Below are 24,488 nucleotides of genomic sequence, written 5' to 3'. Positions count from 1 at the left end.
AAATCCCATGGACAGAGAAGCCTGGTAGGCTACACTCCATGGGGTTGCAAAGAGTCGGACACGACTGAGCAACTTCACTTCACTTCAGAGGACTTGAGTTTTCTTTCCCCAAAGAAAAATAATTCTGATTCTTCTGGGGAGCTGTGGAATTCAGCCTTTGGAAGAGAGGACAGCAGGTATGATTCAATGTTCACCAAAAGTGAAATGTTTACTAAGTACATACTATGGGCCAGGTATAATATAGGAGGGGCTGAGACCATCTGGTTTCAGTCCCTGAGCTGGCACCGTGCAGCCACATAGCCCCAGCAAGACATGCCCACACCTCTGTCTCCATCCAGCATCCCTTGGGACCAAAGAGAAGCTGGCGCCCAGCCCTCCCATCAATGACCAAATCCAGCAGAGCTTCCCCTTGAGTCCCCGGGGAGACAAGCCACAGGAACTTTGCCTCCAGAATGACTGTAGGGCAGCAGTCCAGCCACTCATGCTGACGTCTGGGGGTGGGTGATGGGGTGCAGCGTGCTGGCTTTCAGAGAATAAACACAAACAGAGCCAACACTCAGTGTCCATCTTCTTTCCAATCCTTCTCTTGCGCCCAGTCACATCCTCAAGCTTTTCTAGAGACACTGGCCGATGGTTACATTCCCCTGTTGTAATTTCACTCCTCCTCTCTTCCTAGATTTACCTTCTCGGAGGTGAGCTAACAACCAGGGGAAAAGCTCAAAATACAGGAAAGAGGAGGTAAGACATAGACAGCCCACCCCTAAAAGTCATTACCCGTTCATATTCAGAGGAGAATGATGTTTGCTACTTGGCTTTCACCTGTTGTCCTTTAAAAATTAGCTGAGGCACTTCCCTAGTGGTACAGTAATTAAGACTCTGCTCTTCCCATGCAGGCAGTGTAGGCTCAATCCCTGACCGGGGACAAGGGTCCCACATGCCAAGGGGCGTGGCCCAAAATAAACAAATCAATGAAATAAAACACTTTGGAGATCTCGCTTATTTCAAAATTTTACAAATTACAAATGAGTTGAGTGATGCAAAGCTTTTTGGAGAAAAGGCTCTGTAAGAATATTATTTGCTTTGTTTTCAATTCCAAGAGTTACATGTCTGTTAGTTCAATGCAGAATCAGGACGAGCCATTGCAGAGTTCCTGCCACGAGAATCACTGGGCCTCACTGTCACTGTCCCAGCCGAGAGCCCCTGAGATGTCACTGTGTGTTCAGAGATCAAGAATTAGAATGAACGTGGCAGTGAACGTACAATGACTTCAAATCCACAGATCTGGATCTGTGGATCCACAAGCGCTCGGGTTTCTTGGCACATTTGTCTATAGGATACAGCAGACAATAGCAAGACAGGAATGGGGGATGTGGCCAGGATCATCTAATTTCTTACTACCCCTAGTTTAATTCAGTTAAATTCATATTTGTTAGCACCTTTCCTGGGCAGGCATCTCGAAAGGAATAAGGCTCAGCTTCTTCTACCAAGGAGCTCAAAGTGTGCTGAAAGAGACAGACCTACGTGGGTTTCCACAGTGCGGCAAGTTGTGATCCCCACTAAAGAGAGATTAAAGCAAAGATAGCACACTGGACGGTGTGTAGTGCAGGCTGAGCCCCAAGTTTCAGAACCAAAGGACACGATTGGGATGACTCAGTCAAATCCCGGTTCTTGGCAGCCATCTCACCCTAATTCCCCCACCCTCTTCGCCCCACATGGGGGAGGGGAGCACAGCCCAGGGGGCTGTGGGGCTCATTCTCAGGTGCTGACTTAGGCAGCTTTAGTGGCAGGGGTGGTGGGCTGCCATTTTCTTCTAAGCGCTGATCAAGGAGGGGTGTGTCCATGTAACTTATTCACAGGACAAATGGATTCCTCACCAGACCCCAAAGTCAATATCCCATCCGTCAAAGAGGCCCATTCCTGCCATTATCATCAGATACCGTTGTTCCGTGAACACCCTGGGTACATGAGTTCTTGTGCTGAACCACTGCAAACAGATCTCAGCAGTGTCACGGGAGGCAGCTGAAGTCCCCTCCACATTCCCCTCCTCCACCGCCCCCCAGCAGCAACCGGAGATCTGCTTATCCCTGCCGGGCACACACAAGGCACACTCAGTAACCTCACCCAAGTTCACTTGCTGGAGCCAAGACTATTTAAAGACATCAGTGGAATTCTTACTCGACCTCATGACTCAGAGGGAAACGGCAGTGTGAGGCTTTCTTTGCCGAGCAGGACAGAGGCTGGAGCTGGAGACCATACAGGCAGCTGTCGCACAAACACCGTGTGTGCCAGGATCTCACCCACTGGTGTCCCCTGGTGTCCACTGCCGAAGACCCACTTGGGCTCCTGCTGAATTTCCATGACCTTGCTCTGGGCCGAGAGTCAGGCTGGGGCACCACCATCACCCTTTTCCTGCTGAGCAATCATTTTATTTCCTCTCCTCACTTTTTCAGTCACTTGATACTTCACAGTAACTCTACTCCAGGGAAAGAACATAACCATATTTTGAAGGTGACCCGAGAGCTTATTATACTTCTTAAGGAAAGGGTGGTATCAGTATGGTTGGCAGCTTCCATCGGTGCCTTTCAGAGGTATAGAAGCGAGGTTTTCTTTGTGAACAGTCAGCATTGAGGACTGCATGAAAGTAATAGCAGTTGCCCGATGGGCTTTAGATATTGATTCTTTGTGAATGTTCCTTTTTTATTGATAAAGGGAAGTGCTGAGCACAAACCTGGTTAATGTGCTTGGTTATTCAAAACACCCACGTGGAGGGAATTTGATACAGTGCTTGGTGTCTGCCGTCAAACCCTACAGTTTGCTGACGGGCGGTGAAATGCATCTTGCTTATCTTTTGTAGTTTTGATGCTGCCATGTTCGAATCAATCCCAGGTATTTCTAAGACTTCTGAAATCAAAGCCCTGAGGCTGACTGCAAGGGCTGCGGAGTACATTTAGCCAAAGAATGCAAGCTAATTGGGGGCTTGATGTAGGGAGCTGACTGTTCACATCCTGATAGTGGGGTGGTTGCATGTCACCAAGCTCTCAGTAAGAAATGATCTCAGTAGTGTGTTCAGAGACACCTTTTGAAGCAGCTTACAAACCCATAATTAAGAAGAAATCCTCTGTTCCTAAGAAAGGAAGATGGTTTTGAAAAGACACATCTGTTCGAGAAATAATACCATTAAATGCATAAAACTGCTGCACGTTAGAAAGAAGCGTGTCGTCATTAGTTACTTGTTGACTTAGTAAATGGTTAATAGAAGTAATGTGCCCTGTTCTCAGACTTGAGTCAATGTACTGCCTCTCTGTAGCAACCAGAGACAGACAGGATGCACCTGTCCTTCACAACAAGGCACTCCTGCAAAGAGATCGAGAGGGAAAGCTGTCATTATCTGTACAGATACTTTAAACCCTTTTCTTGTGGGAATGGTTACTGCATTTTAAAATGCCATTTCCTATGCCTCCAAGCACAGACTGAATATGCATGTGGATGGCTAAGCATTACACACAGTGAAAGATGAAAGCCCTGTGGGCTTGGTCCCTGGAAGACGATGCAAGTGCCAGCATCCTGAGATGATGGGGGTGAGGCTCAAAGCTGCGCTGGGGTGCGTCTCATCAGTAATGTACATCAGCCATGGTGAGTCTGGACAGTCTCTAAGATTCTGTTACAAATGAGAGAAACAAAAGACGAGTTCAATAATGGTCTTTTTCAAAAAAGCAAACATTCAAGCTGTTAGATTTAGCTAATAGGAAGATGCTAGAGGATGAGATGGTTAGGTAGCATCACCAACTCAATGGACACGAATTTAAGCAAACTCCAGGAGGAAATGGGGGATGGAGGAGCCTGGTAGGCTGCAGTCCATGGGGTCGCAAAGAGTCGGACACAACTTAGCGACTAAACAACTCCATCCTGAACAAAACCTCCTTAGGTATCCGTGGGTTCTCTATCTTCTTATCCCACTGAAGAATTTTATTTTCATCACCATGTGAGAAACAGAGAAACACAAAATTCCCAGCCTAGATTAAATGTGCAACTAAGTATTGATAACATCAGGTAATTATAATTAATCCAAGCACACCAAAATACAACTTTTCATAGATTGTAAGAAAATGAAATAAAATTCAGAGGAAAATCAAAGCTATTATAAATAGTAATAGGAACAATCTTGACCTTGTTGAGAAAAGAACTTTTTATGAGTGTTCTTTGAAGGTACACATTAAGTTATACGTTGAATCCAAAGCATTACTAATTTAAAAAAAAGACAGCATAGTAATAAAAGAGAAGCAGAGAGGGCTCATAATGAATTTGTAAGAGCTTGGGCATCGTTAGGCGAGCATAACTGGAAGCTATTAGCACCAAGCTTGCTATGCAGATTTTTTTTTTAGTAGTATCATAGGAATCTATTTGCAAGGAGAGATCTTGCTTCCCACTGCTTAAACTTCCTTCTTATTTCAGCACAGGACAGAAAATGAACGTGAACTTGAGTCTTTCCGGAAAGCGTCAAAGTAATTCTGGATGCTCTTGAAGGAAATATACATTATGAAATTTACAGGATGCCTGGCTTCCATAGGGTGAGCTAGAGTCACCCTTGGAGCATCACAGAGTCCCCCATATTCTTCAGCCTTGAGTAACTTGAGCTCCCCAGAGGAGCCAGGACATGCCACTGGGGCAGATCTGTATTTGTATTCCAGCCTCAGCGGCAAGGCTCCTGGATGTTGCTGGTCCCCGGAATGCAAAGCCACTGGACTTTGTCCTCTTGGCTGACTTGGATTTCTCATCCAGCATAGGGAAGAGATTCAATCATAACGTATCCAACGAGTGATGAAGAAGTGAACAAGTCTGTACAGGTGACGTCTCCTGTCCAGGCTTCAGTTTTCTACAAAGTGAGGCAACTGAATTCACTTATTTTATTATTTATTATCTTTTAATTCTGTAGGTTAGAAGGTCAACACAGATGTCTCTAAAATCAAGGTTTAGGTTGTCTGTGTTTCTTTCTGTCAGCTCTAGGGTAGAATTTATTTCCATTCTCATTCTGGTAGCAAAAGTCATTTCTATAGGGTTGTAGGACTGAGGTTCCAGTTTCCTTGATTGAATTCACTTTAAAGTCGACTCACTTTAAGCTTTTCTTAGCTTTGAAATTCAGACTATATATATATATATATATATATATACATACACACATATATATATATATTGCGTTATTTTCTCCTTGTCTCGTGTCCCAGTGCATAGCTGCCTGAGCTTAGAGTCATTGCAATTACTCAAGAGAAGCCAAAAACATTGACTCAATGCATCAAAATCAGTATCTCCTTGTAGTACCATAAAAAATATAATTTACTTTTGGTTGACTTTCAAAAGTATGAAAAGAGCTAAGGCTTTGTGACGTGTGAATCCAGGAGTCTGCAGATATCTAGATTGTACGGGTTCCATCTCTTTTTATTGGCTTGGAGGTCCAAAGGGAATGAAAGATTTAAAGCTTTTCATGTTTCTGGAAGAGAAGGAATTTTTAATTATCTGTTTCCCATTTTTTGAAGAAAGAATTGGATTTGATGAAATATTATCATTTGGGTACACAGAGCTGAAATGTCTTATAAAAGTGAAAGCATAATCTGTTCCAGAGCTTGACCTGAACATTTGTAATGAGTCATGCTTTCTCTGCATCCCTGTCCAAATACACATGTGAGTCAAACTTGAATTCGGCTATAAATTTTCCAAAGCAACTCCCAAGTAAACACACAGAAACCTGCAAAACAGCTCTTCCTTTGGTTTCTTTGATTCTTACTAACATTATGTCTCTGCCTCCACTGTTTTAATCAAAACCACAAATGGATGATATCTACAGTGTGGAAATTAGAAATTAATGACTGTAATTTGGTTTTTGATTTCCCTTCATTCTAGGAGGGCAAATTACAGTTGTGTTGGATAAGAATTCCTGAGTAATCTTGAAATACATAAGTACTTTGAAAATTGAAAATACAGTTCTGGTATGATCCTTCTCCACCAAGGTATGTGAGTACAAGTTCAGGAATATTTTCATCCAGGAAATCACAGGAGTAGTGCAAACAAAGAATCTAGCAAGAAGAATGAACATCTTCTTTATGTTTTACTCTTTCATGCTTTCTTATTATTGAAAGTTTGCTGCTGTGAGCCATGGGCTACGCCGGGATTCGTGGCCTCAGGAGAAGAATTTGATCCAGGGCCAGAGATGAGGCTTGACCACTTGGAGCTTTTGTGTAGCAAAGTTTTATTAAAGTATAATAAAGATAGGGAAAGCTTCTGACATAGACATCAGACGGGGACAGAAAGAGTGCCCTCCAGCTGGCTTTTTGCAAGGCATTTTATGTCTGTTAGCAAGCTTCTAATCAGATAAAAGAAACACCTCAAGGCTGAGGGAGTTTCACCAGGCCCCTCACCCACAATATGCATTTTTGAGATAGGATGTATCATCCCTCAGCCATAAAACAATGTACTGGTTTGTTGAGCCATTATCAGCCCAAGGTTTGAGAAAAGAAAAAAAGTTAGTCTTAGGCAGAACCAATTTGAAGAAAGGCAGTTTCCAAAGCAAATACATGGTTTAATTAACATCGCTGAAGAAAAACATTTCCATAAGAAAAACACATCGGTTAGCTCAAGGCAGAACCAGGTGTCCTCAACACAGAATTAAAAGAAGCCTCTCTGAATTTCGTGCAGAGAAGGAAGAAACGTCTGCAACTGCAGTTTATTTCCTCCTTCCGCTTGGGGACCTCTGGCCTTCCTACCTGTTACCCTCTCATTATCATGATTACTTTTCTGTTGTTGGTAATCAAGAAATCTGTTTACTCTCCCAGAAATGTATCTAATATGCTTGTTGTAGAAAACTTCAACTGTTCATCTGACCATGTAATATGTTGGTTATAGAAAACTGAGTTGACCTCCTTAGTTTGTAAATGAACTTGCCAAGGTCTCAGGGATTCATCCTCTACCATCATTTTAGCTGACTTACTTCTGTGGCTGAAGAGGCAATGTAATCCTTTTTGATCAGAATGAGCAGGTTCCCTTTTTTTTTTTTTTTACCACCAAGGTCGAGTCCTTCATGGTCATTATCTATTGTGCAAAGGCCAAGGATGAATTTGACAATCACATGATGCATGCAATAAAAAGTCGACTCAGCAGGTCTGGGGTGTTGAAACTCTGTACATTTCAAAGAAAGGTCTGGCCTTTGACAAACTCCTGGGAAATAATCTCTAAGCCTTTGGAATACTCTGCCTCATAAAGACATCTTTGTTTACCTGGGGCCATGGGTCATACCAGACAGTCTGCACTCACACTGTGATTGATGATAGGGTCTTGGGCAACACAATATCTGTATAACCTCTGGAGAGGGTGGGAACCCAGGTGCTAAGGTCAGCCACAGAGGAGCTCCATGCCTCCAAGACAAACTCCCAACCAAAACAAACCCTGGACACCAAGGCTCACCTGAGCCGCCCTGGTTGGCAATAGTGCATACATGTCACAAATCATTGCTGGAAGAATTAAGTAATCATCAGAATTAAGTAATCACTACTTAATCAGAATTAAGTAATCATCAGATTACTCCACCAGGAGATGACAATAGGAAACCACGCCTGAATATGCTCCTTTTATCTTTGATGATTTTAACTTGTGTCCTTTCCCTGTGTTAAGTCATAACAATGAGTATGACAGATTTTCTGAATTTACGAGTCCTTCTAGCAAATCACTGAGCCTAAGGGTGCTCTTAGGGACCCCAAAAAGAATGAGTTAAAGAGGAGAAAACCCTTGAAAGTGCTGGTTAACATAAGAGAGGCTTCCTCTAGTCACATAGAAATCAGAGCATAGCAGGACCAGTTCTGAGTGGACACTGATGCCCGTTTGCCTTCTTTCTGCTAAATTACAGCCTCCCCTCCCCCCGCCCTAACTGCCAGGTGATTTTAGTCAGTTCTCAAGAAAAGATATATATATATTGGTTTTGCTCAAGATTCACCGAAATAGAGTTGGAAAAGCCTGAGTTCCTCTGCCTTCTCCCTTTTTCCTTCTCCACGTGTTTTAATTTGTTTAGAACTTAAGGATGGAGAAGGGCATGCCAACCCACTTCAGTATTCTTGCCTGGAGAATCCAATGGACAGAGGAGCTTCACGGGCAACAGTCTATGGGGTCACAAAGAGTCAGACACAACTGAAGTGACTTAGCAGCAGAACTTAAGGAACACGATTGAGTTTGTTTAAATCAAGGATGAGGAGGAGCAAAATTAGTACTCGCGCTAGATTTCCTCTCCAAACTTTGGAAAGGAAAATTTTCCCTCCAGTTCTATCATTCTAATAAAAACATTTTAGAATGCAAGATGTGACAAAAGCAATTTCCCACCTGAGCACTGTACACACCTGCTTCACCTGATGGGACCACAGGCAAGAAGTCCAGAGGCTTCTCTGTTACTCTCTGATGCAATGTGTATCCTGCTGCTTTTCTGGATCTGAATCACTAGTGTCCCTCCTATTTAAGCCTGGGCTTCCCAGGTGGCTCAGTGATAAAGAAGCCACCTGCAGAGCAGGAGACTCAGGTTCGATCTCCAGGTTGGGAAGATTCCCTGGAGCAGGAACCCACTCCAGTGTTCTTGCCTAGGAAATCCCATGGACAGAGGAGCTTGGTGGGCTACTGTCCATGGGACTGCAAAAGAATCAGACATGACTAAGCACTCGTGCACTTACACGTGAAGCTGAGAAACTGCTGCGTACATTCTGATCTGGTTTCATACAAGTCATAGACAGAAAAGGATGCTCTTCCTGGGATCAATGCAGACTATGATCTATTGTTTCTGTTTTTGGTTTTTTTTTTTTTCCGCACAGGCTATTTGAAAGAAAACAAAACAAAATGCTGAACAGTTTTGAAAAACCAAGAAAAAGTCCTGCTGGCATGCTTGTGCACTTATTTTCCCCACATATTGGTCCAGAAACCCCATGATGCTCTGCATCTTGCAGACACAAGGGTTTTGAACAGATTGCATGCTCCAAGCTCCAGCCGCAGAGACAGCCCCAGAATTTTATCATCTTACTGGGAAATTATTTTCCCCACATATGTTTTGATGATGACAGGCCTTTTTCCATCTTGCTGTTCCTCCTCCTCAGGAGAATAGAAATGTAAGGAATAATTTCTGATTCAATACTTGCCGTTCAGCCCACGTACCACTGCAGTTTAAAGATTGTCTACACACTTGCTAACAACTTACTTTAAATCTATGCTTTGGGAAAACGAGAGACAAAGGGGAAGAGAAGAAAGAACTTAAAATAATACATTTGAGAAGATATGTATAATATTTGGAAGAGAAGTTTCCCTAATTCTACTGGCTGTAACACATTATATAAAGCTACATCTATGTGGGTTGGACAAGTTCATTTCTAAGCTGCTGCTGCTGCTGCTAAGTCACTTCAGTCGTGTCCGACTCTGTGCGACCCCATAGATGGCAGCCCATCAGGCTCCTCCATCCCTGGGATTCTCCAGGCAAGAACACGGGAGTGGGTTGCCATTTCCTTCTCCAATGCATGAAAATGAAAAGTGAAAGTGAAGCTGCTCAGTTGTGTTCGACTCTTTGCAACCCCATGGACTACAGCCTACCAGTCTCCTCCATCCATGGATTTTCCAGGCAAGAGTACTGGAGTTGGGTACCAGTGCCTTCTCTGTCATTTCTGAGCTAAGTTCCTATAATTCTGCTACTTAGGAAGTCTCAGTGTAAATGAGGATATTTTCCTCTATTCCTTACCTAATTCAAAACTGACATAGTTCACCATTCATTTGAGGAAAGAATGATCAGTATTTCTGTTTACCAGCTAAAATGACACAGCCTTAGGAAAGGAACAGAAACACAATTCAGCATTCACAGGATTAATCACCTGTGAAATGACAATTTCTGATTTTTCTTTTAGTAAACCATGGTTGATTTACAATATTGTGTTCGTTTCAGGAGTAAGCAAAGTTAATTCTTTTTTAGATTCTTTTCCATCATAGGTTATTACTGGAAATTGAACACAGTTCTCTGTGCTATATAGTAAATCCTTGTTGTTTATTTTATGACAATAGTGTGTATCTGTCATTCTCCAACTCCTGATTTCTCCTTCCCTCCTTTCCCCTTTGATTGCCATGCTTGTTTTCTATGTCTGTGAGCTTGTTTCTGTTTTGTAAGTAAGTTTATTTGTATTGCTTTTTTAGATTCCATATATAAGTGATATCGTGTAATATCTGTGTTTGTCTGGCTTACATCACTGAGTATGGTAATCTCTAGGTCCATCCATGTTCTGCAAATTGCATTATTTCATTCATTTTTATGGCTAATATTCTATTGTGTGTGTATGTGTGTACATATGACATCTTTTTAATCCATTGATCTGTTGATGGAAAATTCTTATTTTTTTTTAACTTAGAAGATTGACATTATTTAGAATTCTTTGCAAAACTGAAGTGTTGTTAATGATGTCACTGTACTATGTCAAATCTTTAAAACTCTCAATATTTCGTATACTGTAACGATATTGTATAAATCAGAGAAAGGAAAAGTCACTCAGTCATATCTGACTCTTTGTGACCCCATGGACTATACAGTCCATGGAATTCTCCAGGCCAGAATTCTGGAGTGGGTAGCCTTTCCCTTCTCCAGGGGATCTTCCTGACCCAGGAATTGAACTGGGGTCTCCTGCATTGCAGGCAGATTCTTTACCAATTGAGCTATAATTCAGAGAAGTGTCAGTTTTTTGTATTGAAGGTAATAGAGAACTTTACTTGTACCCATTTCCATAGGTCAGGAAATGGCCAAGTATTTATGCTTTTTCTCTCAATATTACCAGGCTGACATCCATCCAATACTTGCAAACTCTAGAATTAGAACAAACAAATCTTAAAATCTATCTCGTCTAAATTTCTGCCCCATACATGTCTTTAAAAAACATTTATGCTCAAACACTCTCAGAAACAGAGGGCTCACTCATGTGCAAATGGTTCAGTCCATTGATTTCTTGATATGTCTTCTCCTCATTTTCCATCTCAGGAAATGATACCCCAGATCAGTCGCTCAGTCATGTCCGACTCTTTGCGACCCCATGAATCGCAGCACGCCAGCCCTCCCTGTCCATCACCAACTCCCGGAGTTCACTCAGACTCACATCCATCCAGTCAGTGATGCCATCCAGCCATCTCATCCTCTGTCGTCCCCTTCTCCTCTTGCCCCCAATCTCTCCCAGCATCAGAGTCTTTTCCAATGAGTCAACTCTTGGCATGAGGTGGCCAAAGTACTGGAGTTTCAGCTTTAGCATCATTCCTTCCAAAGAAATCCCAGGGCTGATCTCCTTCAGAATGGACTGGTTGGATCTCCTTGCAGTCCAAGGGACTCTCAGGAGTCTTCTCCAACACCACAGTTCAAAAGCATCAATTCTTCAGCGCTCAGCCTTCTTCACAGTCCAACTCTCACATCCATACATGACCACAGGAAAAACCATAGCCTTGACTAGACAGACCTTTGTTGGCAAAGTAATGTCTCTGCTTTTGAATATGCTATCTAGGTTGGTCATAACTTTCCTTCCAAGGAGTAAGCGTCTTTTAAATTCATGGCTGCAGTTACCATCTGCAGTGATTTTGGAGCCCAAAATAATAAAGTCTGACACTGTTTCCACTGTTTCCCCATCTATTTCCCATGATACCCCAACCCACCCTAAAATGCATTCTAGCCTTCTCCCTCTCTTAATCCTTCATCTACTCTCTCACCCAGTCCTGAGATTCCACCTCCAAAATTCTTCTATTGTCCTGTTCAAGCTGACACTGCACCTCATTCTGACCTCTTCATTCATCCCTTTGGCCCCCTTTTCATCAACCAGCATAGGTACCAAGGGGGCCTTTTAAATATGCAAATTGGACCATGGCAGACCCCTGCTCAGCATTTGCAATAGAATCCAAAATCATTCACACGATTTATAAGGTTTTACAAACTCCAGCTCCATTGGTCATTTTTTTTTTTTTTTGCGGATGAAATCTTTTGTTATTCATTTACTTATTTTACTTTATTTTTGCTGTTCTGGGTCTTTGCAGCTCACAGGTACTCTAATTGGGGCTCAAGGGCTTAGTTGCCCTGTGGCACTTGGGATCTTAGCTCCTGGACCAGGGATTGAACCTGCATCCCCTGCACTGCAAGGCAGATTCCTAACAACTTGACCATCAGGGGAGACCCTCCACTGTTCATTCTCTTACAAATGTGTGCCCATACTCGCTTCTTTGGTTCCTGAAGATTCTATCCTGTCTTCGGACTTTCAAGTGCACTCTTCCCTCTTCTTGAAATGACCTTGAAGGCTAACACCTGCTCGCTCTCCAAGTTTCAGATCAAACACACTTTCTCAGAAAAGCTTTCCTTGACCCTCCACTTTTCCTTCGTTGCCCCTACCACAGCTGAAATTACATGCATTAGAGTATGATCATGTGCACACATGAATAAATGCATGTCAACACACAGATACACATACAGACATGTAACTTGTAAGGATTCACGCCCCACCATATGACAGCAGCAGCATACTGTTTTATTTCATGGTTGCATCGCTGGCGTGTAACTGTCTTTCTGGCCCACAGTAAGTACTGAATGCATTGTACAGAATGCATTCATATCTAATTATTCAAAATCATTAGTTTGGAAATTCTGCCTTCATTGAAATTTGTTTTATCAACCAAATGAAGTAAATGACATGCATGTATCCCTAATGAAGTGCTCTTCGGCAGAAAACAAAGTTAACATTCGTTTAAAAATATTGTCATTGAGAAGCAAAGAATAAACAGAGGAGAGTGGTCATCACTTATTTAGGCTAACACTTACATTAACAGTGCATATATAATTAAATGGGAAGTCATGAGTTGAATGAATAAATGATGCGTTTGGGGACAGAATGGCCACTGCAGGCAATATCACCTCATACTCTGAGCATGCATGCTCAGTTGCTCAGTCATGTCTAACTCTTTGTGACGTCATGGACTGTAGCCCGCCAGGCTCCTCTGGCCATGGGATTCTCCAGGCAAGAATACTGGAGTGGGTTGCCAGTATTTCTTCTCCAGGGGATCTTCCCGACCCAGGGATTGAACCTGAGTCTCCTACGTCTCCTGCATTGGCAGGTGGATTCTTTACCACTAGTGCCTCCTGCTAAGTCACTTCAGTCGTGTCCGACTCTGTGCGACCCCATAGACAGCAGCCCACCAGGCTCCGCCATCCCTGGGATTCTCCAGGCAAGAACACTGGAGTAGGTTGCCATTTCCTTCTCCATGTGCCTCCTAGGAAGCCCAATTTATATTTATGTCTCTTAATTCATCTCTATAACTACTCTGTGAACTGGTGATTTTCCATAAATGAGGGAAGTGGGACCAACACTGTGCCCAAGTCATATGTCAGGAGGAGCCAGTCTGGAGGGAGGAGACATCTCCCCGCCCCCACCTCCCAGGATGCTGGGTGTATCTCCCTGCCTTAGGGAAACATAAGGACCTAAGTGAATGGGGCGGTGGGAAGGGAGCATCACTGAGGCAGGGACTGGGACTGCTGTAGGGCCAAAGTCAGTGTGAGTCCAAGCTGAACCCAGTAAGAGAAAGGCAGGGTGGCCAATGCAGGCGAAACCAGAGGGGGCTAGATGGCAAAGCTTCCACACAGATGCTGGGAGTGTAAATGTGTCTGAAGAAGCTGGCCTGGCATACAGACCCCTGCTGGTCCTCGTGTTTCTGGCCACTGGCCAGGAGTCTTGGGAGCAGTCTTGTCTGCTTCTGGGACGCCCTCCCTGTCACCTCCCTTCTGGCCAGCAGAGTCCCCGCTCTCACAGTTAGAGTGGACCCTCTGGAATCACAACCAGCTCCTCTGAGAAATCTGGTGTTTTTGTGTCGTGATGGCCTCGGTCACATCCTCCAAGGACGGATTCCGCACCTTAGCTCCATGGAGCGCATGACACCACCCTCACCCCTGTCACATTTCTCCCAAAGACAGTTTTTGAGGCCCTAGTGGTTGATGCCCAAACTTGCAGCCCTGGGGAGTCAGGGTGCCTCCAACGCAGGCTTTCCGCTCCAGGCTCCAGTACACACTTGGCTTCTGTGGGCACCTTGTTCCCAGACTTCCCTTGTGGGTGTTTGCTGGGAAAGAAAGTCTCCTGTGTGTCGAGTGCTGGCAGAGAGGACTCTGCCCATGCCCCAAGCGGCCCGTCCCCACGAGCCTCCTCCTTCTAGATGGACTCTGGGCTCAGGCTGGCGGCAGTGGTCCCCCAGTGGAACTCTGTCTGCAACTCACTTCCCGGCCACGGTCCAGCCGGACAGCGTGGTTAACTGCACTAAGCCCCTGCATCCTGGGCTCTAGAACATATTCATCATTCAGAACTTCAAATGCCACTGTGTCTGGATGGAAAGTCTATCATTTCTGACTCAAACATTGTATTAAGATCCACAGATGTTGTAGTCAGATTTTACTGATTATTTTTTTTCCAATAAGAGAACACAAACGTTTTTACACCCTGCAACAGAGTTGCAGTAACTCTGTTAAAATATCTGGCTGAGAAAATCGAAGACAGTTGAAGGAGGGTTGTAGACGTCAACCCAGCCTTTCAATAATGCGTTCAATACCTCAAAAAGTGATGGGAAATCAAGGATGAAATGAAACAGTAAACAGAGCGAAGGCGGCTTTCACATACCATGGCAGCTGTGTCATTTTAAGCCTCAGATAGAACAGGGGATCAAAATGCCAAACGTGAAGAATGAGGCTGCATGTCCCAGGTGAGTGGCTTTGGCTGCTGACACAAAGGATGCTTTTTGCACTGTATATCCTGAGTCAGAAGGAAAAACACAAAAATTAATGTCAGGCAAAGTTTAGCCTCATCCCATGGGAGCTTCCATGCCCCAGGATATCCTTATAAGAGATGGGAGTCCAGGCACGCTATGCTGCATTTAGCCTCTCATGGGAGAGACAACCAACCAAGAAGTCAGCAGCTCTGCCGGGCCCTCCCTGGATCCTTGCAGGATCCTCCGGGACCACCCCCATCTCTCAGAGATGCATTCTGCCCTGTCTCAGCAGTGGAATCCTCCCAAGCCCACGGCCCAGGTGCTCCTCCTGTGTCCTGAAGTCTCCGTGGAGCCCCATTGTCTGCCCATCACATTGGTTCCGTCTCCATTTCTGGCTCTGCTTTCCAAGTCCTCTGAAGCTATTTCCCTCTGTTGGGAGAAATCTTGCCTGTGGAGGGACAGGTCAGCCCCTGGCTTCTCTGATCCCAGGGCTCTGTGGCATCCCTCTCCCCACTTACTGAGATGCTGTCCTGGGATCATCTGTCCCCACGAGCTGTGAGATGCGGTCCTGGCCGTCCTTGTCAAGAGGCGGAAGGGGATTAGCATCACTCGTCTCTTAGGCTCTCTCTGGGCCTCTCATTTCAAAAGTCACAAAGTGCAGCCACCTGTCCTGCACTATATTTATCACGTTCTTCGACAGGACTAATCCCAGTACTGTACAGGGACACCGCCCGTGTCCACAGCCTCCGGCTCTGATGACCCCACGGCGCCCGAGCACAGTTGCCCTTATGTGCCTGTGACGGACACTCATCTAATGATGCCACCTGATTGAGTCAAGAGATCCTTTCGTGCCTTCTGTGGGTGATAGGAGCTTTGTGGCCTTGTGGACACGCTATAGCGATCTGTGAATTGCACGGCACACCCCAATGCTGCCTGAAACCCTGCCTGACGTGCAATCAGTAGCCACAGAGACCATGTTGCAGTGCTTGTTACAATTTTAACCTAAGGGCTTCCCAGGTGGCGATAGTGATAAAGAATCCGCCTGCAATGCAGGAGACCTGGGTTCGATCCTTGGGTTGGGAAGATCCTCTGGAGGAGGAAGTGGCAACCGACTTCAGTATTCTTGCCTGGAGAGTCCCATGGACAGAGGAGCCTGGGGGCGGTGAGGGGGGCGGCTTCCAAGAGTCAGACACAACTGAAGTGACTTAGCACACATCATGGGACTTAACCTCTTTTCATCTTTTTTCCCCCTCTGAACTGAATTCTAGAAAAATCTCTTCAAGTCTATCTTTTACTTTGTTAATTTCTCTTCGGCTGAGTCTTGATCAAACAGCAGACACTGGATTTTAGGCTTCGATGTTATAGTTTTCATTTCTAGACATTCCACTTGGTTCTTAATCCAGTCGCCTAGGTCTTTCTCTCTAGTCTCTTCCTCACTACTGTTTTCTGATTCCTTTTCTTTCTATGTCATTGAACTTATCAAATGTGCTTATTTTAATGTCTGTTGTCTGACAATCCAACATCCAACATCTTATTCCAGTTCTGCTGAGTTTTGTTTCTGTTGCCTCTGGCTCATGGGTCCTCCTTGTAAAGCTCATGATTTTGGACCATGAAGCTTTCCCTGAAGAAACTGAAAGCTTCGTTTGAAAACTAGGTTGAAGGTCAGAAGGAGATTATTTCAGAGGTTCTGCAGTTGCTTCTGTTGGTTCCCAGGCGCCTCAGCTACCAGACTACCAGGGGTGGCTTTTAGCTAAGGTTCAGAATTAGAGTTTTAGACTACTCAGAGAATGACAGCCTGCTTAAGGCCTGACTTGTCCTTATGAACTCTCGGTGAATTTTTTTTTTCCTCCCAAATCAGCCCAAATCTTTAAAATCGGACATTTCTCTAGCTCGCCTCTGGGGAGAGGAATGTGGATTTACTTGCAGCTTAGCTTTATCTTGAGGCTTAATCTGGTTGAAGCTAAGTTCTTTTGTGGCATTGGGGGAGACTTCTCACCTTGGGCCGACCTGGCTTTGTCTCCTATACACATAACCATTCTTTTTCAGATTCTTTTCCCACACAGATTATTACAGACTACTGAATAGAGTTCCTTGTGCTGTACAGTAGGTCCTTATTGATTACCTATTTTATATACAGTAGTTCATATCTGTTAATCCCAAACTTCTAATTTATCCCTCCCCCCGCCCCACCACTATGTTTCCCTTTTGGTAACCATAACTTTGGTTTTGAAGTCTGTGAGTCTCTTTTGTAAACAAGTTCATTTGTGTCATTATTTTAGATTTCACATATGAATGATATCGTATGATATTTTTCTCCCTCTGACTTACTTCACGTAGTGTGATCATCTCTAGGTCCCTTCATGTTGCTACAAATGGCATTATTTACGGTTAAGTAATATTCTTATTTACGGTTGAGTAATATTCCATTGTATATGTGTACCACATCTCTCTATTCACTCCTAAATGGACATTTAGATCGCTTCCATGTCTTGGCTATTGTAAATAGTAGCACCTAGTAATTGTCCTGCAAGTCATCATATGGACAACATGTGGACAATGTTCCTACATATAGAAGAAATAGATCTTGGAATAAAGAGGCAAACAGTGCATTGATGTCCTACCACGAAACTTTCCGTGAAAACAACCTCTGAATGACCTCTGCCTGGGGCATTCCGACAGCCCCAAGGATCAGAGTAGTGTGCCCACTGCTCAGACTTACGGGCGGCCCCTTATTTCCTTGCCTTTTGCCTGAGTCCTGACCCGGTCCACAAGACTAACCAGATGTCCATCCACACCTCCCTCGGCCTTCTTCCTGCTGATGCCCCAACCTATCCATCTGCTCCAGGACTCCCCACCAGCAGTAGCACTTGGGGAATAGGAACCCAATGGAAGCAGAAAGAGAGAGACCGTTTCACAGGTGTGGCAAAAGAAAGCATTGAAAGTTGAGCCCTCCTGTGAAAAATGATCAAATTGTTTTACAAGAGTCTCATTTAATAATCTAAAACACCCCCGATGAGACACCTGAGTGGCTGAACATTCTGGAAGACTGCTGGTTGAACATGGCACCCCCTTGAGTCAGGGGAAGGAGATCCTTCTTTTCCCATCCTCTTGGGGAACCCGGTGTGCTTTCCTCTAATTAACAAACCCTGAGTTTCAGGACACCTAGAAAGTTACTCTGTCTCTCATTCCCTTGGGGACAGAGTTTGCACAGGCCTCCTGCTAGCGCCCTTCTTGGGTAGAGGATGATGGAAAGAATCCCTCCTCTTTTCTGGCACCTTGTAATTTGGTGTCTGCTGTGTGTGGAGGAGGCAGACAATAGACATTCCCCAGCATGGTGGCTGGTCTGCTTGTTCACAAAACTGGGGTCAGCTGGGGCTTTGTCAACTTTCAGCTTTCTGTTGAGCAGTGTAAAAGGAAAAAAAAAAAGAAAGAAAGAAAAGGGAAAAAAGCCTTTATTCAGAATTCCCAGGCTCACAATCAATAGAGTTGTTAATTCAAGACCAAACTGCTTAATCGACTCATGGCACCATTATTAATTCATATATTAGGCAGTCTGCATCCATTTCTGGATTATTCTCATTTGATGATGAGAAGCGAAATGTTTTCTTCTCTATGCTCTACCACTAAATAAGCCTTTTCCAAGTGTCAATTACTGAGCCCAGGTGAAACAAAGACAGCTCTTTGGAAGCCATCAGCTACTGCCTCCCTGGTAAGTGCTGAGGAGCTGGGTTGGGGGTTACCGTGTGAGAAGTGGCCATCCAACACATTAGCTATCTCTTACAGTAAACAAGGAATTCATATCTGAACAGTAAAGAAAGCAGGATTGGCCCCAGATAGCTAGATGCATGGGAAAGAAATGATTTCAGCAAGCCAGATGCTTGCATCTTCCCATATATAGGAGACTGCTAAATCTCTTCATGTGAGAGATTTCATTTTCTCTTAATTAATAGTAATTTTTCATATTCAGATTACCTATCCATTGCTGCACACTTGTATATAGCCTGGCTCCTCCCCTGCCTCCTGGGCGTCAGCTCTCTCTGGGTCACCTGAGATGCTGTCTCCCAGGCTCGAGTCCTAACATTCCCACCAAATAAAACCTAACTGTCAACTTTTAGGTTGTGAGTATATATTTTTTTAGTCAACAATGATTAAATGGTATTGCCTCTAAGGGAGACAAAAACAACTGAATTGTCCCTGCATTCCTGTGGCCTTCTTCATTGCCTAAGAAGTCCTTCTACAGGATAACTAACTCACCCAAGACCAGATTGGCTGCGTGTGACATGGACAGGTCTTTGCTCTGCCCACCTGCCAATCATTCTGGGAAATATACGTGCAGTGATATCTTTATAGCATCAAAGAAAGCTCCTGCAGAGAGAACAAGACCCTATCTTATTCACTCTTCCTCCCTTAGACTGCTGAGCAAAGTCTGAGGAGCTACTGGATAACATTAATAGTTTTCTTAGCCAATGTTATCAATATCATAAAAATATCTATTATGACTGACATGCTTTAATAGTTTTTTTCAGATTTACCTTAAGGAACATTTCTCTGGTCCAGAAAGCCTTCAATTATCAGTGAAATGAAAATGTCATATCAGCATAGAAATTAATTTGACTTTATAGGCTCTTATTGCAAATGATGTGCGAACACCCTTAGGAGAGGAATTCTGGTCAGTTGATATGCTGGCTAACAGGGAATCGCCAAATGTCATGTCTGGCAATGCTGATGTGCGATTTCGGCAATTGGGTCACTAGAAAATATACTTGACACTAAAATCGCACTGAATATAACCCAGCTGTTGCTGGTTCAGAAGCACCTCGGGGTCTTGTGGTGTCTCACTGACGACCACTTGACTCTGCTGGGTGTCAGGGAATCATGATGGATTGTTTGGTCAGAGAGAGATGGCATGAATTCACAGGGACCACGATGGAGACTCTCATTGGCAGTGGGACAGGGGATAATCATACATCCACCAGCAGTTGTGAAATAAGCCCCACATGAAGTAAAAACAAAACAGGAAAAAAGGTGAAACACTGTACCCTAACAGAAAAAGACCTTCTTCCTTTGGAGACCAGAGCATCAAGTTATCCCAGAGGTCACACAAGCCTTTGGCTTTGTAAGCAGGGCTGTGGCTCCCATAGCCCCTGCCTACTTTCCCGGGCTGCAGGGTGGAGGGGCTGAACTGGCAGGGAAAGGACACTCCCAGCCTCGCACGTCTGAGATTACCTGCTCTGATTACGTGTCCTGGGGCTGATGCAACCCCAGTCATCTGTGCTTCCTTGGGCCCCTTTGATGTGATCGCCGTTGTCAACCCTTTTTGGTTTTTTAGCTCTTGTTCACCCATGCTAGGGGGCTTCCCTGGTGGTTTAGACAGTAAAAAATCTGCCTGCAATGCAGGAGACTCGGTATGGATCCCTGGATCAGGAAGATATCTGGGAGAAGGGAAGAGCTACCTACTCCAGTATTCTTGCCTGGAGTATTCCATGGACAGAGGAGCCTGGAGGGCTACAGTCCATGCGGTTGCAGAGAGTCAGACATGACTGAGCCACTAACAACACCATGCTAGACACTCTGCCCCTCCCTGCCAAAACTTGTTTCAGGAAAGAACTTAATGTATTGCAATAACATCCTTTGCCGTTTGGAGAAACACGCGTGAGTCTGCGTTTTCTTGTTTTCCGTGGTATTTTACAGTTATTTGTTTTATGGCTGCCCTGGCTCTTAGTCGCAGCCTGTGGGATATTTTGTTGTAGCATGTGAACTCTTAGATGCAGGCTATGGGATCTAATTCCCCAACCAGGGATCAAACTCAGGCCCCCTGCACTGGGTACTTGGAGTCTTAGCCACTGGACCACCAGTGAAGTCCCCGTATTTGCATTTCAATCCTCACCCTGAATTTTTTTCTAAGAGAGCTATGTCTTTTTTTTTTAGAATTATCAGAAACTGATCGGGAAAAGTGGTCTCTTTTTCCTCATCTAGGATTATCGCTAAGTCAAGTCCGACTCTTTGCAACTCCATGGACTGCAGCGTGCCAGGCTTCCCTGTCTTTCACTGTCTCCCTGCATGTGGGCTAACAAATAATGTTTATCATCATCGTCCTCATCACCATCACCACTCTAGACTTTCAAAGCTCTTCCATTAGCACCACCCCCTCCAGGACCCTACAGTGACATCTACAAGCTGTCAATCATATCACTTACTCTTAAGGTTTGCGATGGTCCCTGTAAAAGATTTCAAAGATCCCTCGTAGTCCTAACATCCTGGGTTTACCAGTTCCATGGAACAGGCTCCTGTGCTCTTCTTATCCTGTCTAATCCACAGCCATAACTATTTATTTTCACACATTAACTGTTTGTTTTCAGTTTCATCTGCCAAGAGTTTTGCCAGAAAGTGCGGCATACTGCCAATCTTTAGGAGAGAAACCTCTTCAAAGACCCAGATGCTGGACAACATGCATTTCTTGGAATCACTTGGATGTGTGGTAAGTTCACCTGCTCTGAGTTGAGCCAAATCTCTTGGGGGAGCTAAGTGAATTCTAGGCATCACGCATGTTTGGTTTGGTACATTGTTTAACATGGAACGTTTATCCGTAGCTGTACCACTCTGGGCAGCTGCTTTGAAATATGCACGACTTGTAGGTTCTGATCATGAACAGCAGGTGGCGCTCTCGTTTTAGGATTCCAGCTCCTCGGTGAGGCGGTAATCACCGAACATTTCAGGTGCATTTAAAAATTTACGCACTTTTTTCCCTCTGCCAAGCCAGAAATGTACTCCATTTTTTAGAATCAGGCTCATTTGCTTCCTACTGTGTTACTTCAATTGGGTAATAGTCAACCCGACTTCTCCCTTGGCTGTGTTCTTTCCTTGAGCAGGGGATGAAGTTTGAGACTTGCCAGAGTTGGGAGTTAAGGGTAAGTGCAGGTCTGGGAGACGGTGAAGTGCTGTGTTATCATGCAGAGCTGGGTGTCCTGACAGTTCCAGGTGGCCTCGTGCAGACACCCTTGACTGTCCTGTTTGCCTGGGTGTGGAGCCTGTCTGCTCCCCTGTCTGCGGCGAGGGAGCCCAGAGCCAGAAAAAGGTTTCTGCAGAAAGCTGAGAGGGAGTAGGTGGCAGGCAAGGGAGTGAGCTGGGGGGCAAATCCCAGGGGCAGCCAGCTGGCCTCCCAGGGCACCATCATTCCCACTATTGCTTGAGCTTGGCCTTTGTCAGCGACCAAGCACTCATTTATTCACTCATTCCTGCAATCATTCATCCAGCAAGCGCAAGACCTCTTATATTCCCAAAGTGTGGTTTGCCCATGTATCAGACACGGTCCAATCAGGAGACAAAAACCCATCAGTTGTTTTGTTGTTGTTCATCTTTCACTCGCTAAGATGTGTCCTACTCTTTGTGACCCCATGGAGTGCAGCACTCCAGGCTTCCCTGTCCTTCACTGTCTCCCAGAGTTTGTGCAAACTCATGTTTTTTGAGTCGGTAATGCCATCCAACCATCTCGTCTTCTGTCGTCCCCTTTTACTCCTGCCCTCCATCTCCTGCTATTTTAAGAGAGAGAATTTATTCTAAAGAATTGTAAACTCTGCATATATTCTTAACAAGACAACCAGATAGACGAAAGAACAGTAAAGTATCCTCCAGGGGTAGTGACGGCAGTGGCCGTCCCCTCCTCCCACCCCGGAGTGGGGGGGGGGCAGGAGTATCATTCCTGAAACCTCAGTCCTGCTGGGTCCCAGCTCTGAGAAGGCTCAGCTCAACTGGTGGAGGTCTCTGAGCCTGTGTGATGAGAACAGTGTTGTGAGTGTTAAACTGCAAACTGGAGTTGGCCGCTGCTGTGGACAGGCATTGCCCCCACTGGGGTGACAAGTGCAGCAGGGGATTTGATCAGAGGAATGGCTTCCTCCTCCTTCCTTGCTGGCTCCCTCTAGAGCCCCCACTGACAGATCGGGGCCAAGGCACAAAAGTGATGATGGAAACATCACATGGGCTTTCCAGGTGGCTCAGTGGTCAAGTATTTGCCTGCCAGGCCAGGAGCTGCAGGAGACTCAGTTTCGATCCCTGGGTCAGAAAGATCCCCTGGGGAAAATGGCAACCCACACCAGTAGTCTTGCCTGAAAAATCCAATGGATAGAGGAGCCTGGTGGGCTACAATCCAGTTGGACGTGACTGAGTGACTGAGCAGGAAAAGTGAGCCACCGTAGTCCCTGCCTTGCAGGGAGGGGTGATTTGTGTAGAGATACAGCTGAGTCGCTGAGCACACAACTCAGCTTCATTCCCATCCCCCTGGGCTCCACCAGACGCCCAGCAGGACCCGTTTCCTTTTATAGCCCCAGTGTGACATAAAATTTCACTGAACATAGCCTAACTTTATTTCCTCTCTTTTGCTCGAAGATTCAAATGCAATTTCCTTACTTCATCTTTCACCTCCCTTCTATCATTACCTCCTCCCGTTTTCTTAGCCCAGTATTACTTTTCTTCAAAAGCAGATACAAGAGCCAGAAAAGTATGTCAAAATGTCATCGTGGGTCTTTTGTTAAATGTAAATGGATGTGTTGAATTGAATTAATGCATTTTCATAGCAACTATGCTTTCAACAGCTCTCATTATGATGGTAACGCCTGTTGTCAGATCTAATCCATTTGACACATATCGGCGTTCTCATTCTTTGTTATTATGTTGACCCACGCATTTAAAAAAAAATCAAGCAAAGTAGAGGTGGAAGGTATTGGGGAGGATGACGTCCAAAGGATAGAAAATGGAATTGAATGGGGAATTATTTTGAAGATCATTGGTTGTTGCTTTCCATCCAGGAGATGCATTTATCCAGGACAAGCAGCAATCAAACCTGTGCAGGGTGAAGGAAGGGTGAAAATGGAAGTGGAAGTGATGGTTGCTCAGTCGCATCTGACTCTTTGCGACCCAATGGGCTGTAGCCCACCAGGCTCCTCTGTCCATGGGGCGTTCCAGGCAAAAATACTAGGGTGGGTTGCCATTCCCTTCTCCAGGGGATCTTGCAGGGGCTAAACCCAGGTCCCCTGCATTGCAGGCAGATTCTTTACCACTGAGCCAGCAGGGAAGAGTAGCAAGCTAGAAATCCTGAAGATGAAAGTTGGGCAATATATCTCCTGTTTTTTCCCATGTTTCACAGGCCAAAAATATGGAAGCTTTATTTCCCTTTTCCCCGGCCAGAAGTGCTCTGCATACGCTTAACATTCCATCCAGTGAGAGGAGCTCACTTGATGTTTGGAAAGTGGGAGGAAGCCAGCCATTTCATTTCTTGCTCTGGAAGCCACAGTTGTGGTCTCTGTGGACTGAGTTATCAGCAGTGTCCGCCCTGCCATTGGCATCAGCCTGCAGAGGTTCATCTGGGGGACCCGCAGTGACTCTGTAGCTTCCTGACTTGGAAGACAGCAGCTTTGGTCTCTAACTGCAAACCTGAAAGCTATGGCAGTGCCCAGTGCCCGTTCCATCAGGCATCCAGTGTGGTTTTTTATATAATTTTATTTTTTTACTGACGTTAGTTTCAAGTGTTCAGCAAAGGAATATAGTTATATATATAGGCAATGGCAACCCACTCCAGTACTCTTGCCTGGAAAATCCCATGGACAGAGGAGCCTGGTAGGCTGCAGTCCATGGGGTTGCTGAGGGTCGGACACGACTGAGCGACTTCACTTTCACTTTTCACTGTCATGCATTGGAGAAGGAAATGGCAACCCACTCCAGTGTTCTTGCCT

General features: G+C 44.9%; 2 long non-coding RNA genes across 4 annotated transcripts in view; both read left to right on the top strand.

The window, feature by feature from the left end:
• Nucleotides 1–2: 2 nt before the first annotated feature.
• LOC112581386 lies at nucleotides 3–9,489 on the top strand. 3 transcript variants are annotated; one of them, XR_003105933.3, is made up of 3 exons: nucleotides 3–738; nucleotides 3,470–3,633; nucleotides 6,132–9,489. It is a non-coding gene; the product is annotated as an uncharacterized LOC112581386 (long non-coding RNA). The 3 variants fall into 3 exon arrangements; XR_003105932.3 differs by having other exon boundaries at nucleotides 3,465–3,633; XR_006547633.2 differs by lacking the exon at nucleotides 6,132–9,489 and adding an exon at nucleotides 4,453–6,125 and having other exon boundaries at nucleotides 3,465–3,633.
• A 7,553-nt stretch (nucleotides 9,490–17,042) lies between these two features.
• Nucleotides 17,043–24,488, top strand: part of LOC112581409 — a 58,399-nt gene continuing 50,953 nt past the window's right edge. Inside the window, exon 1 of the long non-coding RNA XR_006547643.1 lies at nucleotides 17,043–21,241. This is a non-coding gene — a long non-coding RNA (uncharacterized LOC112581409). The remainder of the gene's footprint in view (nucleotides 21,242–24,488) is intronic.

This window comes from Bubalus bubalis, chromosome 22 (assembly GCF_019923935.1).
Source record: "Bubalus bubalis isolate 160015118507 breed Murrah chromosome 22, NDDB_SH_1, whole genome shotgun sequence".
Lineage (NCBI taxonomy): Eukaryota > Metazoa > Chordata > Mammalia > Artiodactyla > Bovidae > Bubalus > Bubalus bubalis.
This window is presented reverse-complemented; position numbering and strand designations above follow the sequence as displayed.